Genomic DNA, 15,884 nt, shown 5'->3' with positions numbered 1-15,884 from the left:
ACAAAGTAAGACCCCAAAGTATTATACAGCATTAGATGTAGAGAATAATTGATTTAATTTATTTTAATTATTTAATAATAAATAAATAATTCCATACTAAGTGAAAATATTTAATTATTTAGTAAACCAATAAATTACAAAATACGAGCAAAAGTCATCATAGTAGGTACGTTTGAATGCTAAAGGTAGTTCAAGAAATACCTAAGTTAAATTGTAAAATTAACTCTCAGATTAAGGATTATTCCGATTAACAAAATAAGTAGTATTAAAAAACAAATAGCCGATTTAAATTAATACTGCATTTAAAAAGTAAATCAAGATAACAGTGATTAAATAATGTTATGATTTTACGTTTGATGTTCTTTTTTTTTCAAATATTTAAAGTGTTAAAATGTTCCCGAAAGTATGCAATATGTAATAAGATAAGTACGTACTTTAATAAATCAAATTATGATAGAAATCATAAAATATAACATACAAAATATAATAATTAATTTGTTTTTGCCGAGGTGCATTATTTTCATGCAAGTATTTGCGTCATCGACCTAGTTTTCGTAAATAGCTGAGTGTGCTTAAGCATAAGGCCTGGCGAGAACGAAATACGCAAACAGTTTTATCCGACTGCAGAAAATGATAATAATGTTTTTTATACAGGATGACTTTCAAATCAAAAGCATGTTTTTAATATTATAATTCTATGTATTTAAACTCTATGTATTACTTATGATACATAGTGCACTCCTAAATTTGAGACAAATCTAATGAGATTTTTTGTCAATTTTACTGTGTATTTCTGTTAGTGTGCTCTTATAAAAAGTTTAAAACTATTGTACTGTCAACAGCACATCAGCCTATTAATTTTATTGCAAAATAACAATACATCGAAATATGAAATGATGTGTTGTCTGTACAAGATTTTCAATATTGAAATTTTAACTCATTGGATTTGTCTCATATTTGAGGAATGTACCTACTATGTATCATGAATCTTATTTTAAAAGGATGCTAACGATTTCAAAGTCATCTGTACCTATAAAGAGTAAGTTATGTTATTGTATTATAAGCATGAAAAAAGTCGACTCTTATAAATTAATAAACTATTATTGGTTCATTTGCTCGAATGTTCACGTTAAAAAAAAATATTGAGCGGGAATCGAACCTCCGATCTCTGACATTTACCACTAGGGGGCCGTCCATATATTACGTCATTCTAAATTAGGGGGGGGGGGGTTGGTCTGCGGATGACGGTAAATGATAGATAGGGGGGGGGGGGTGTTTCGAAATTGACGTCATTCTTATTTATTTATTTATAGTTTATTGTTCACCTACAAAAATATTATTTCTAAAAAGAAATTTCTTCCAGCACACCTAGTAAGTGAGACTGCAAATGTGAGAGGCGGCTAAGGCGCGTACAATACTAAAAAAAACTCATAATAAACATACATAATGCAACATAGATGTACACAAATACAGTAATAACTACAGATAAAAATAATACTCTAACAATAATATTACATACAGTGGCGGCGTAGCATGGGTTGGCACCCGGGGCGATCACCCCCCCCCCCCCCCCCCCCCCCGTCACAAGTCCTATGGCACCCCCTGGTACCCCCCCCAGGATTTTTGGGGATTCCTACCGATTCAAAAACAACCGCACCCCCCACCCCCCCGTATCATGACATAGACCGCAGATTTGCCATGCAGATGTGCCAGGGAGTAGGTACTAATCTGCGCGACTTGTGTCACCCCCTGATGCTTGGCACCCGGGGCGGACCGCCCCCACCGCCCCCCCCCTTCCGCCGCTACTGATTACATATAATACTAGCTGCCCGCCCCGGCTTCGCCCGTGGTACTTACATGTATTATACATATAAACCTTCCTTAAGAATCACTCTATCTATTAAAAAAAAAAAGGTGATTCTACAAGTGTTTTAATTTTGTCAAACTGGTAATGACGTCAATTTTGGGAGAAGGGGGGGGGGGGTCATTAAGTAATGACGCTAGGATGATTGTAGGGGGGGGGGTCTAAAATCTGAAAAAATCGATGACGTAATTTATGGACGGCCCCTAGGTACACCAATCGTTTTCGTTGAACCTAAACTTATTGCTGAATTAACGATAATTTCCCTTTAAATTTGGAGGTTCGCACCAAGAGCTTCATTCTGTATTTCGAAGTGCTCCTGCATTAGAATCGGCTCCAGTAAAGTCATTTCTTCGAGGAATCATCATCATCAGTGACGTAAATAAAATTGTGAGTGTTCAACATGTGAGTACATATTATCTATTTTTTATGTTGACTATCTTTACTGTGATTTGTTGTTATGTTAGTACTGCGATTAGGACTTAGCCTAAATTTGTGATCAGTTCTTTGGTATACCAGTGATTATGTTTATCTGTAATAAGGCTTGCAGACCATGAGCTAAGCTAAGTTAGTTTAGTTTGGCTCGCATAGCTGACGCAGTTTCCAATAGTGTTTGTGCAGTTTGCACACAAGTAAGGAAAATTGTGTCAGCTATGCGAGCCAAACTAAACTAACTTAGCTTAGCTCATGGTCTGCAAGCCTTATTACAGATAAACATAATCACTGGTATACCAAAGAACTGATCACAAATAATGCGAAACTTTGTGTGGATGTTTAGATGTATGTATGTTTGTTACTCTTGGCGTTAATAGTTAATGACGATCTGTGATAAACTGAATTCCACGCGGGTGAAGCCACAGGCAAAAGCTAGTAAAGCATAAATCAGTGATGTTTGCAATTCCAGTGATTTTACGATGTATGTGAGGAATTCTGACTTTCTCAGTATGGTATTTGTGCATTACAAATGTTTTTTTTTTCTGCAGGTCTGATTCAGAGTTAGAATTTTTCGAGCCTGAACGCAAACCAAAGACGAAGCGAAAGTCTGCGAGTAGATCCAAAGAGTCTATCAGGTAAGCAAGTGTAGATATAAGCACATATATACATACACACCTTTCATTATTATGTGTTTTTTTGTACTTGTTTTGTTTTTAAATGTAGATTCATTTGAACAAACGATGAGAGGTTCTTATGTAGTTGTGAACGAGACTATTTTGCAACGTAAATGTACGTAAATGTGTATATTAATACAGCTTGTTTATGTTACAGAGCTGGTTCTTCTAAGAAACCCAGACACACAGGGAAGCTCCAAGAGACGTTGGATATACTGGGCTTGCTGTCGGAAGACGAAGAAAGTGTGGCTGCTGAGAACGCGCAACGCTCGCCAGCTCGCAATAAGCAGCTTGACAGCAGCATCAGCAACCGCGTTGCTAACGGCTGTGTGGTGCGCCGCACGCTCCTCGACGGACCGTACTACGTGGAGACGCGCGTGTACACCACCGAGGACGCGCTGACGACGTCGCCTGAGCTGCGCTACACCAAGGCTCTGGTGACGCTGAAGGCGCAGCTCGACCGAGACCAGCCAGAGTGGGCTTGTCTGCAGAAGTTCTTGCAGAAGACCAAGTCCTCCTTGTTCGCTGATAGCAAGCCCATATTTTATAGTAATAAAAAGTAATGTGTTCGGTTTAGTGTTATGTTTTATTTAGTTATAGTATTTTTATGTATCGACCCCAAGCCCTAAGGTAAAAGGTAATTTTTGAGAGGTAGGACAGGTTTTCAAGGTAAAGGTTAAGGTAATAAGGTATTTTGGTTAAAAAAATACTCGGTAAGTCTTCATTGGTTTTGAGCACAAGTAAAATAGGTTTTGTCGAGGTCTGCTAGCCGTGTTCTGGTCTAACTCGAGCTCACGCAATATAGTTAATTGACAGACGCTCACACACTTAAAACACTCACACACATTTTTCTTCAGTAACATTTATTAATTTATAGAATTGGGCTCTTAAACCAATGAATATTTACTGCTTCTGTAAACGAGTAGTGTAGTGTGTAATACTTAATAATTTTAACATTTTACTCGAGTGCTAGGTAAATATAATTTAATTTTACTACTGTAAGTAAGTAAGTAAGTATTATAAAATGCCTTTTTGTTCTGATTGTTCATTACAAGTAGGGAACAGACAGTGGGTAGGGCATCTAAGAAGTAATAGACATAGGAATAGTGCTTCGACTCAGAAGGCTAACGTTGATGGTGTTGTTGAATTTGCAACAGCTTTCCGTGGTCGAATCGCTTCTTATAGAATAGTTGCTACAGAGGAATTTGAGAACGCCTTACCTGATACATTTTTACAAAGTATCTATTCTAAAGTTAATAATATTTTGCAGATCGCTTTGAAGAAACATATAAGCGTAAAGGTAAACTTTGAATATTATGCTAGTTTTCTTTTATTTAAGAACAATGTTCGCGAAACAAAGTCCTTTACTACTAAGAATTTTATCGTTCATCGCAATTTTAATTACGATAAAATGTTTTTAACACTTGTAAGTACTATTAAAAAAAAGGTAGAAGAATTTGAAGAGCGTGACAGTGGCTGGACTTTCTTAAGTAGCATATCTTTAGACGTTAACGTTAACAAATTCGATCCTTTAAGAGGGTCTGGATCAACTTATGTTGACCTACCTTTAGTGATTAAAAAGAAAAAAGCATGTATTAATATTCGAAATAAGGATAAACATTGCTTTTTGTGGAGCGTAGTCGCTGCACTTTATCCTGTTAAAAAGAACAGCGAAAGGACTTCTTCCTATCCGCATTATAAAAAGATACTTAACATTAAAGACATGTCCTTTCCCGTAACATTTAATGATATGGGTCATTCCACAAAAATATGTCAACTCTTAGTCCGCGCCACATTTCACATGAAATATTTGTTAATATTTTGTTCCCAAATTGTTAAATAACAGCTCGCAATCTGCTTTATTCATCACCCATTTATATTTTTTGAAACTATTTTTAAAATATCTTAAATTCCTTTTAAATGACCCAAAACGTCATTCCCTAGGCATGTCCGTACTCCAAAAGTTTGTGTTTTGGAACCCATATTTATAAAAACATCAACTGTATCCTTTGTTTTAATTAACGAATAATCAATTTAAATGTATATTACACCAAATTCTATTAATATTTTGCGGTTTCAATAAACAATAATTTGATTTTCTTTAGTTGAAAAAGAGTCCACAGCTTTTAGCGTCATTCCCTCGCCACGCACTGATTTTATAATTTTGCGCTATAATATGTATTTAGAGTGAATGACATTTAGTTGAGTTTAAAGTACGACACGAAGTTATCCTCAGACCATACTGGCTTTGCGGTAGCCGTTTTTTGGATTAGTGCAAACGTGGCAGTTGTTGCGGAAACATGTGTTGATACAGTCACTTCGTCAGTCCCTAGTTGAGTAGCTTTATTGATTACAATAGGAAATTGTGTATAATTTAATAGTATTTACGTGTGGTTTTTCGGCTATTTTCGGTACATCGTATTAAGCATCTTATAATATAAAGTTAATCTGCATTTCTGTTAAGTTTTACTCCAAATCGTCAGTCCCTAGACCGTCAGGCCCTAGCTTTAAACGGCGCTTGGGACTAAATTACTAGTTAGGGAATGACGTTTTTTATATAGTGATAATAACAAAACAACTACATTAAGTATATTAACTTATCTATAAATGTTAAGGTTATAAGTTTTATACTTTATTAGAAGTCATATAGGAGTAATGTAGTATGAAAAAATTGAAAATTATAATTTCTCCTAAAATAAAGCATAAAGTGACTGGCCCTTTTAGACATAACATAATTAATTAATAAACTATAATTTACACTAATAAAGTATTCAAAAGCATCTTAAAAAAGTTACGGACAAAATGACGTCGAAAATATACAGATTTTTATGGAATGACCCATATACATAATTTCGAAATCAATAATTCGAATATAAGTATAAACGTTTATTCATTAAAAAATAACCGTACTGTAGTTGGTCCTATTTACAGATCAGATTTCAAATCATCTGATAGAACTAAAATTAATTTACTTTTACTTGATGGTGAGAGTCAAAGTCATTTCGTTTTGATAAAAAACTTGTCTCGACTTGTTCGAAGCCAAATCACTAAACATCACGGCAAATTATATTTTTGTGATGATTGTTTACTATTTTTTACCACTGAAAATAGTCTTAACGATCATGTATGCGGTGGCGTCTGTACAGTATTACCTGATAAGGGAACATATCTGCAATTTAAAAATTTTGAGCGGAAGCAAGATGTTCCCTTTGTCGTATACGCTGATTTTGAAACACTCTTAGAACCAATACAAGGTTGTGAGCCAAATCCAAGTACAAGTTACACTTCTCCTCGTCAACGTCACATCCCAGCAGCTTTTGCCTATTTTATAGTTTGCTCTTTTGACAAAAGTTTAAATCGGTTTGTTCAGTATCGAGGTTCCGACTGTGTACCTACATTTCTCAGTAAACTTTATGAAGATATTCGAAAAATTTATGAAATCTTAAATAATGAAGTAAAGATGGAATTTAATAATCATAATGCTAAGGATTTTGCTAGAGCCGATGTTTGTCATATTTGTAATCAATTATTGATAATTGACAAAGTTAGAGACCATTGTCACCTTACCGGACGATATAGAGGCGCTGCGCATCAATACTGTAATTTACGGTACAGTGTTCCTAAGTTAGTACCTGTATTTTTCCATAACTTAGCTGGTTATGATAGTCATTTATTTATAAAAGAATTAGCTGAGAGTTCCGGACCTGTAAAGGTTATACCGAGGAATAAAGAAAATTATATTTCTTTTACGAAATTTTTAAAATTAAAGAACGAAAAATATGCTCAAATACGATTTGTTGATTCATTTCAGTTCTTAGGAACAAGCTTAGAAAAGTTGGCAAAAGGTTTGCATAAAACTGATTTTGCTCATTTGAAAAATAGCTATCCTAATGAAAAACAATTTGAATTATTAACTCGTAAAGGAGTTTATCCTTATGATTACATAAAAAGTTGGGATTCGTTTTCTGAAAAACAGCTCCCCCCAAAAGAAAGTTTTTATAATTCTTTGATTGATGAAGCCATAAGCGAAGCAGATTATGCTCATGCACAAGAAGTTTGGTCTACATTCAAAATAAAAGACATGGGACGTTACACTGACCTTTATCTAAAAACAGATGTATTATTGTTAGCGGATATATTCGAAAATTTTAGAAAAGTTTGCAAGTCGAACTATCTTTTAGATCCAGCCTTTTATTTAACTGCTCCGAGTTTATCATTTGACGCTATGCTGCTTAAAACAGGTGTTCAATTGGAATTGTTAACTGACTTAGAAATTATACGATTCATACAGAAAGGAATACGCGGAGGAATTTGTTTGTGTCCTACAAGATATGTCCAAGCTAATAATAAATACATGCCGTATCATGATCATACCGAACCCGATTCGTTTCTCGTTTACATCGACTGCAATAATTTGTATGGCCACAGTATGTGCCAACCTCTGCCTGTTTCCGATTTTAGACTGCTAGATCAAAATGAAATAGACCAACTAAATATCATGAACATAGCAGACGATGCAAGCTTTGGTTTTATTCTCGAAGTGGATTTAATTTATCCTGAGGAATTACATGATCTTCATAACGATTACCCCTTCTGTGCAGAAAAATTCATACCACCTGGTGGTAAAACTCCTAAACTAATTCCTAACTTGTATTCAAAATATGAGTATGTGATTCATTACGTTCATTTAAAAACCTGCATTAAAAATGGTCTTGTGTTAGACAAAATTCATCGTGTATTGACATTCAGACAAAGTACCTTTTTAGGTGAATATATTAATTTGAATACTGAACTACGGAAAAAAGCGGTAACTCCATTTCAACAAGATTTATTTAAACTGTTGAATAATTCCGTGTTTGGTAAAACATTGGAAGACATCGAAAAAAGAGTAGATGTGAGATTGGTTAATAGATGGTCTGACGAAACCAATAAAACAAAAAAGTTTATTTCAGCAGACAAATTAATTGCAAGACCAAACTTTCATAGTGCTACAATTTTTTCAGAAAATTTTGTAGCTGTCCAGATGAAACCTGAGAGAATTTTTTTAGACAAACCAATTTACATCGGTTTTGCTGTATTAGAGCTCTCAAAAAGCCATATGTACCAATTTCATTATTCAATTATAAAACCTCACTATGGGGATAAAGTAAAGTTATGTTACACAGATACTGATAGTTTTGTGTACAAAATTGAAACATCAGATTTTTATAATGATTTAAAGAATAATTTCTTAAGTTACTTTGATACTAGTAATTATAGTGTAGATAATATTTTTGGTTTACCGATAAAAAACAAAAAAATTCCTGGCTTGTTTAAAGACGAGCTAGGAGGTGAAATAATGACTGAATTCGTAGGTTTGCGGTCTAAATTGTATTGCATAAAAACAGAATCATCACTTATTAAGAAAGCAAAAGGCGTTAAGAAAAATGTAGTCAGAGACTTGTCATCGTCCGACTATAGATCAGCTTTGCTTCATAACACAGTGATACGGAAAAAAAACATTTTGTTCAGATGTATCAAGCATGAGATTTTTACACAAAATGTTAATAAAATAGCATTGTCCAATTCCGATGACAAACGTTTAATTCAATCAGACAAAGTGTCAACCTGGGCTTGGGGTCATAATAAAATTATATAAAGTTTAGGTTAAAATGTAATTTAGAAAATAATTAATAGTTAATTTTATTAGATAAGTTTTAATATTTTTATTTTTATTATTAAATAAATTACATATTATATTAATATTTTGTATTATTTATAAAATTCACGCAAAAAATAATCGACAATACTGATGTCATGTTTATGAACACGTGCTGAGTATTATGTAGGTCGTCAGTGACGACAATATTAATTATAAACTCAGCAAAATGTGATTGATTCCTCAGTTCGATTATTTTTTTTACCATTCACACATTTTCTCTGACGGAAGTTGGACGATAGCTTCTATTTTTGTAAGTATTCATTTAGTAGTTTGCGTTACACTTTGTTTTACATTAAAAATATTTTTACAAATGAAACTTTATTTTGTTATAGATAATGGCTCAATCTCCTGACATCATGTTGTCTCAATACGCTCAAGATCCGCTAGAGGGATTTACACAAGAGTTTCCAGAGCTGAGTTCAAGACTACACGCGCACGCCTGTCTTCAAAGAAAAGTGAAAAAGCCTAAACATCAAAAAGGCGTTTCAAAAAGAAGACTAGGACCGACGAAATCCTATGTGATAACAAAAAACCAGAAAGGAAAGAGGCTCATCAAAATAGAAGTAGTTGACTTAAGTGAAATGGGTTCGGCTTCATCCTCAGAAATCGAAGATCAAGAGGATAATGTGCTGCTAAGCGCACAATACGTGGTCCAGGATTCATACGATGAGATCATGGACCTCACCGACAATCTAGTGCAAAAAATATCAAAAAAACTTTGTGGTGATAACTTTTAGTGTTTTTTTTTTTCAAGTGTTAGTTTTAGTGTAATGTAAGTAATAAGTTTTTTTTTGTATTTTTAGTGTTTTTATAAGTGTAGTTTTAGTGTAATGTAAGTAATAAGATTTTTGTATTTTTATTATAAGTGTTTTTTGTGTAAATATAGTTCTACAGTCAGATGTAAAGTGTCTTCTTATTTTGTATTCCCGTTAAATTAAACAACATTTTTATCAAGAAATAATTACTTTATTTAAATTGTCAATATACATAATTTAAAGAATTTAATTAAAGTTAATATTATACTGCTACATTTTTTTCAACACACCATTTCTTTATACACATCACATTCTTTAATGCACAATATTTCTTATGAGTAAAACAGTTAAATAATGTAGGGTTATCAAAACAATAAAGTTTGTAAAGAGTACTTAAATTTGGAGCGCCTAAACAAGTTACATCTAAAACGTCATTTTGATTACATAAATTATGCACCCATTTGATCTTTTCTTCTCCTTTTACTAAGACATATTTGCCTTTTAAATAAGGTACGATAAGTCTTTGAAATTCTCTATAGTCAATATATCCTTCATTCCACCGATAGCCTCTGTTTTTTTCGATCCAGCAAACTTGCTTTTTTTCTTCAGCAGTCAATGAAGAGAACGGGTATGGAGGCTTAATCAAAAATATGTGAGTATGCTCTTGAGTAGCTATAGCAAATTCTTTTATTATAAATTCATTTTTGCTATTTTTAAATCCTTGCAGATCTACGATTATATTATTGCTATTCATGATATTTTCTTGACGATATTACTCAGAGGTTTGTATTCAAATATACAATCGTTTAGAATCAAGCAATAAGCAGCTGTCTGATCTGGTATCTCTTGGTCTGTTTCAATTTCAACTCTTACGTCGATCGAACCTTTTAAAGTTTCGTGTTGTCTTGAACAGTCGATAACAAATAAGGGAGCTACGTCTCTGAATTCTTTCAAGCTCAACAACGGCTCCGACCGGCGTCCGTGATACGACTGCTGAAATCTTGAATACTGTTCGTATAATAAAGCAATTTTTTCCTCTGAAAAACTGACATTTAGTCCTTCATACGGATAATATGTTGAATTTAAAAAGACTCTTACATCTCGTACGTGACAATGATCAAACTCCGCCATTGACAACACAGCATTATGTTTGCGATTGGTTTGTAAGGCAATTACAACAAATCGTGGTTTTTCTATTTGCGATGAAGTTTTTATAGACCAAGTGTGCTTACGTGTTTTAGGTAGTAATGGATATGGGTGAATATCAACAAACTCGTTTTTTGCCTAATTCCGGTGGCGAATTTTAATTTCCACTTTCCAAAACTTTTTTGTGGCAGAAATAATAGTAAATAACTTGTATTATTCAATGATATGGTAGAGATCAAAATATTATTAATACTTCTCGAGATACCTATGTCAATTTGAAATTATCAAGAGCCACCGAAATTGTATTTGAGCCACCGGAATTAAGAACCAATCCACCGAAATTTATTTATACAGCGGACTTCGGAATGTTACGGATGATTGTCTCAAATTACTTATTTATTTGTAATCAATTAAGTATTATTATCCAGTAAAGATGTTTATAATTAAAAACAATATTCAGGCCTGTGTTGTGACCCTAAAAAAGCATCAAATCTTCCCACGTGAGTCGTAATAGCCCACTAAGGAATCAAAATACTGGAGGGTGGGCTGCAGCATCTTTTCGGGTATTATACTACCATACTGGAACTACCAACCAGCCTGCTAAGCATGGTGATAACGGCAAAATCCCTCCATAGAGAACAAATCCAAAACTTTCTGGCTCTAGCCGCCAACAGCCCCGTTATTCTAGAGTCATCACAAAGACATCATACATGACCCTCAAACCCAGAAACCAACTCTAGTCCCGGGAGGGCGACCAACTGCCCCAGGTTGGTGTTAGGTTTATCTTCCATAAGTAAAAATATTGGTCCAGGCTAGCCAAGTTTTCATGATGGTATCATACCTATCCTATACTCAGAATTACGCAACTAATTATTCGCTAAAGACCATGTGAACTGGAGATTAAGTATGAAGATATTTCTAGATCTATACCAGCTACTGAACTAACACATTACATATTTGTGACAGGGTAATTTAACGGAAAACTATGCAAACCTAGCGACAATGAGCTAGATGAAAGTAGTACAATTAAGAAACGGAGGACTAAATCCAGCCAGCCTCATAGAGAGAGAAGGCCTAGCAAAAGATGCCAGAACTGTAAAAGCGTACTGAGCTGCACCCTAATAGTACTGCAAAAATCAAAATGTAGTAATCATTTTTAGACGAACAGGCAATTTAATCACATTTGCATTCTCCGATCACCACACAGCTTATGACCGCAGTCTATGAAGGAACACTATCTGCGGTTGCGATCCTCATCAGTGAGGGACCGAAGAAGAAGAAGAAGTCATCACCGAAATAGAAGAATGCCGAATAAAAGATGCTCAAAAGCTGTCGACTGATGAAGCCTAAGCCACGACCAGTGCCAATCCAGCTCCAAAGCCCCACGAATTTTCATCTCGAGTGGCAGAATAGATTGCAACCTACGAGACTAGGGAAATTTTAGCTGTTTCAGGACTATTCTCATCTGTTTTTAAGATTCTGCTTAGTATCGATGTATAAATAGCTATCCAAGTCCTCACGCAGATACAAAGTGTATTATAGAGACGATTTTTTGTAATAAATCGAAAGTATGTATTTGCGAGGACCAAATTGAATATACCAACATGAATAACGAGGATAGCAGAACCATTTTGGTAAATGCCTAAGCTGCTAGGAGAGATTAAGAAGCACTACTAGTAATTAGACTGAAGATCGAGATTATTCCGACACTTTAGCGAAGATATCCTAGACTTTAGCTTGAGTGAGATTAGAATGCCCTATTAAAAACAACAAGGTATGTACCAGGAGATAATGAAATCACAACTGAGCTTATGAAATCAGATGGAATGCTAGTACTAAAGTTCTCTTAAATGTTTATTGGTCGATAAACCAAAAAATAAGACATGGTGGTGGTGCTAGAGACTGGAATGGAATGGACGTTGGCGATGGTCCAGAGTCAGGTGAGGCAGCTTTTTCCTGAAACATGACACTCTTGCTATCCAACATCCAGTCTCCCAGACAAGCTCATTTTCGAAAAGACGTTCGTAATACTACGTACATATTTAATGCTGCGTCAAATTATGCAGAAGACTGAGGACTATAATCAGTCATTATTATTGGCCTTTTTGTACCTTCTTCGATTCGGTCAAGACCTGGGCTGTGCTACAGTCTCTTTAATGGCGTCAAATTGACTGTCGATACATGCAACTTTTGAAGTATTTGTATGAAAACTTCATCATATCAGCCCTCCCCCAAGATCAGAACTCGAAACTTATCTGATTGCTGCGAGGGTTCAGAGTTGGAGACTCCATAATCTCTTAAAGTCTTCACTACCTCCCACTTAGAGGTTTTCAAGCTTCTGAGCTAGACCGAGCTCAGTATCAAGATACGGCGAGTACATCACACAACTTCGATTCACTGACGATATTGTAGTTATGACTGAGACCTTAGTAGACCTAGGTACAATGCTCCAGAGCCAATAAGACCAATTCCGGCAATAGATTCGCCACCGGAGCCACCGAAATTGCGCCACTGGAATTGAAAAACTGTTACAAAATTCAAATTATAAAGAAAACTATAATTCTGATCAATAATTTCTGTATGCAGATACAACAAAACACCAAACTTTAGTCATGTTAAAGAATCGTTTAGCATCTAAGTAAGTAGCTTTCACTCATACACTTGCCAGCGAAATTGAAAAATTTTGTATTCCTGTGCCGCTGATACAAATATTTACGGGTCTGCTGGAAAAACAATACCACAAGTCGCAAGTCTTTATAGCCCGATCAGGAGGACACAGCTGTGTGATGCAGGGAAGAAGAACTCTACGTCTCTCAAAGCTTCTTTGGAGAAGTAAGAGAGTGTCGAAATTGAGCCACTGTAATTGCTTTTTTTCGTGGGACAGTTTTGAAAGGCTATTTAAAACACTTAAAATATGAAATATCACATTTCTTTCATATCATTTGGAAGTCTTATTTAATGTATTGTATGACTATACTATTTTTAAATTACTAGAATCCCCGAGAAAGAAGGAATAACACAATTTATGAGTAGAAATAGAGTTAGGACGCGCCACCGCTATTAGATTTTGGGTCTTTGAAAATTTTTTTAGTACATAAAATAACTACCTATTGTCCTGAAGACTTTGCTATCGTGTAAAACGCTGTATAAACTATATACAGAAAAAAAATCATCGCTCTAGTTACATTTCTCCCATCGATTCTCAGCTCCGCCGCGTAAAAAACGTGTTTGGGATATTCACCCATATTCATACAGATCCCAATTACGAAACACTAATGGAATAGCTCGATCTTTCTCCAAGTGTTTCAATAGGTTAATCCTCTCACGGTCTGAAACTTTGATGTGTGGAACGCGCCAAATAATTTTATTGATTATTATGTCATCTACAACTTCACCTGCATTTAACTTGACCGCATTAAGGTTAGTATTACTTCTCAGTAACACTAACTCGTGTTTACAGTTAATGATAATTTTTTCATAATCCTCTGCAAATCCCAGTATTCTATTTAATGGTATAGATGCAGAAAATGCTCCACCACTTGTATTGTTGGTTCCTGCGGTTGACCACCCCCAAACTCGACCACATTTGGATTCATTTTCATTTAAGGATAGGTAAGATTTCATTGTTGTAGTAATACCAGCATTTTTAATTTTATCAATTTCGACTCCATTAAGTTCATATCTTATGTCTTGGAAGAGGAATAAGCCTGGATTATTAACGAAGTGCACATTTGATACTTTTTCTTTGGTGGTGCTGTTATACACAACTACTTTACCTTCGATATATAGACTACTAAGTGAAGGTAACACGTACAAGTCTTGTTGGTTGATAGGTATTCGTATTTCATCATTCTTGTTGAAACTTGTCACGTATGGTTTGTAGGAATGATACTCGAAACTTTCAATGCTGTTATCGTATGATGTTTGTTGAGATATATTTAAAATATTCATTTTATTAAACCAATTAATTTGAGAAATTCTTTATTGGTCTTTGTTAGCTTCTTTTTAAGCTGAAGCGGTCTGTCTTTGTGGAATGTTCTTTTAGAACTGAGTGGAGTGCGCAATGTAGAAGGATTTTTATTGAAGTTAATCATTTTTTTCTGAAATGTAAATAAAGTTGTACTTCTTCACCTCGTAAGTTTATCTCTTTGTTTTCAGCATCCAACAGCCTGATATTGATAGCGCTTATAGAACTTTGATTGACAGGAAAGTAAATTAAATTTTTAGGTATTTCAATTATTCGATAACCAGGTGGTACATTAGGCACGAATTCATAAATTATATGGCTTGCTTTCCCGTTCACAAATGAACCACTGACTACATCGCATTCGATCCTCACAATGGTTGTTGATAGAATGCTCACAGGATACTTTGATTCAGTACTTATATTTGCATTTATTGTTTGCATTCCAAAACCTAAAATTTTACCAATTGAGCTACTTTTATGAAAATGAACGTCTTTAGAACAAAAAATATTTGTTTTCAATGTGTTATTATTACAAGTAAGTTTTAATGTAGTGTTCTTGATGTTATTTTTTAAGTAATCACAAATATCCTGAAGCTCGTAAGACCCTTCAGGAATTTCGATGATCTCATTTTCACCATAGTAAAACTTGTTGTTTCTTTCATCTATGTTGGGAATTGAATTGAAGGTTGAAAAATATAAAAGACCGCATTCGTAGTCCTCTCGAAGCTCTAAAGTCGGTGAATAATTTGTTGTTAAGGAGGCTCCTGTTCCGGTTATAGACACAGTGAAAGACATTATTATACTGACACGTTTATTTATAATTTTCATTATATAAATGTTTTTTTCCAATAATTTCTTAAAAATTTCAGACACAAATGACCACAGTTTATTGTACCAAAGGCTTGATGTCGTACATAATTATAGTTTATAGATAAGTTACTAAAATATTTGACTAATTCTAATGGAGGTTTTAAATTACCAAAACTGTCATAATATTCAACATAATCATTTTGCTTTACAAAGGCTACCCAATGTGTACCAGGATTTTTATTACTATCCAAATTCATGATTGCACATTCTATCTTCTTAGGTTTTGCAGATAATGTATCTCTCATGAATACACCACGAAAAAATGGAATATCACTAGCATGTTCTAATATATCCAAGTTAGTGAGCGCACGTCTAGGTAGCCGCTTAATCAGTTTTTTGAGGGATTGAGATATATAAACCAGCTCCTTTTTTATGAGGTTTTATATACAGTCCTTTTCCAAGGGCTACTGCTTCCATCATTCTGTTATGCCTTTCTGATTCCATTAGACTCTTTTGTGCGGCTTTAGAATCATTA

The 15,884-nt window shown here is 34.5% G+C and overlaps 1 long non-coding RNA gene across 1 annotated transcript; it reads left to right on the top strand.

The window, feature by feature from the left end:
• The first annotated feature begins 2,075 nt into the window (after window positions 1-2,075).
• Window positions 2,076-3,205, top strand: LOC135087373 (uncharacterized). Its single transcript, XR_010260779.1, has 3 exons — window positions 2,076-2,266; window positions 2,845-2,931; window positions 3,128-3,205. It is a non-coding gene; the product is annotated as an uncharacterized LOC135087373 (long non-coding RNA).
• Window positions 3,206-15,884: the final 12,679 nt, after the last annotated feature.

This window comes from Ostrinia nubilalis (assembly GCF_963855985.1).
Source record: "Ostrinia nubilalis chromosome W unlocalized genomic scaffold, ilOstNubi1.1 SUPER_W_unloc_1, whole genome shotgun sequence".
Classification (NCBI taxonomy): domain Eukaryota; kingdom Metazoa; phylum Arthropoda; class Insecta; order Lepidoptera; family Crambidae; genus Ostrinia; species Ostrinia nubilalis.
The sequence above is the reverse complement of the archived record's forward strand: the minus strand, read 5'-3'. Positions and strand labels throughout refer to the sequence as shown.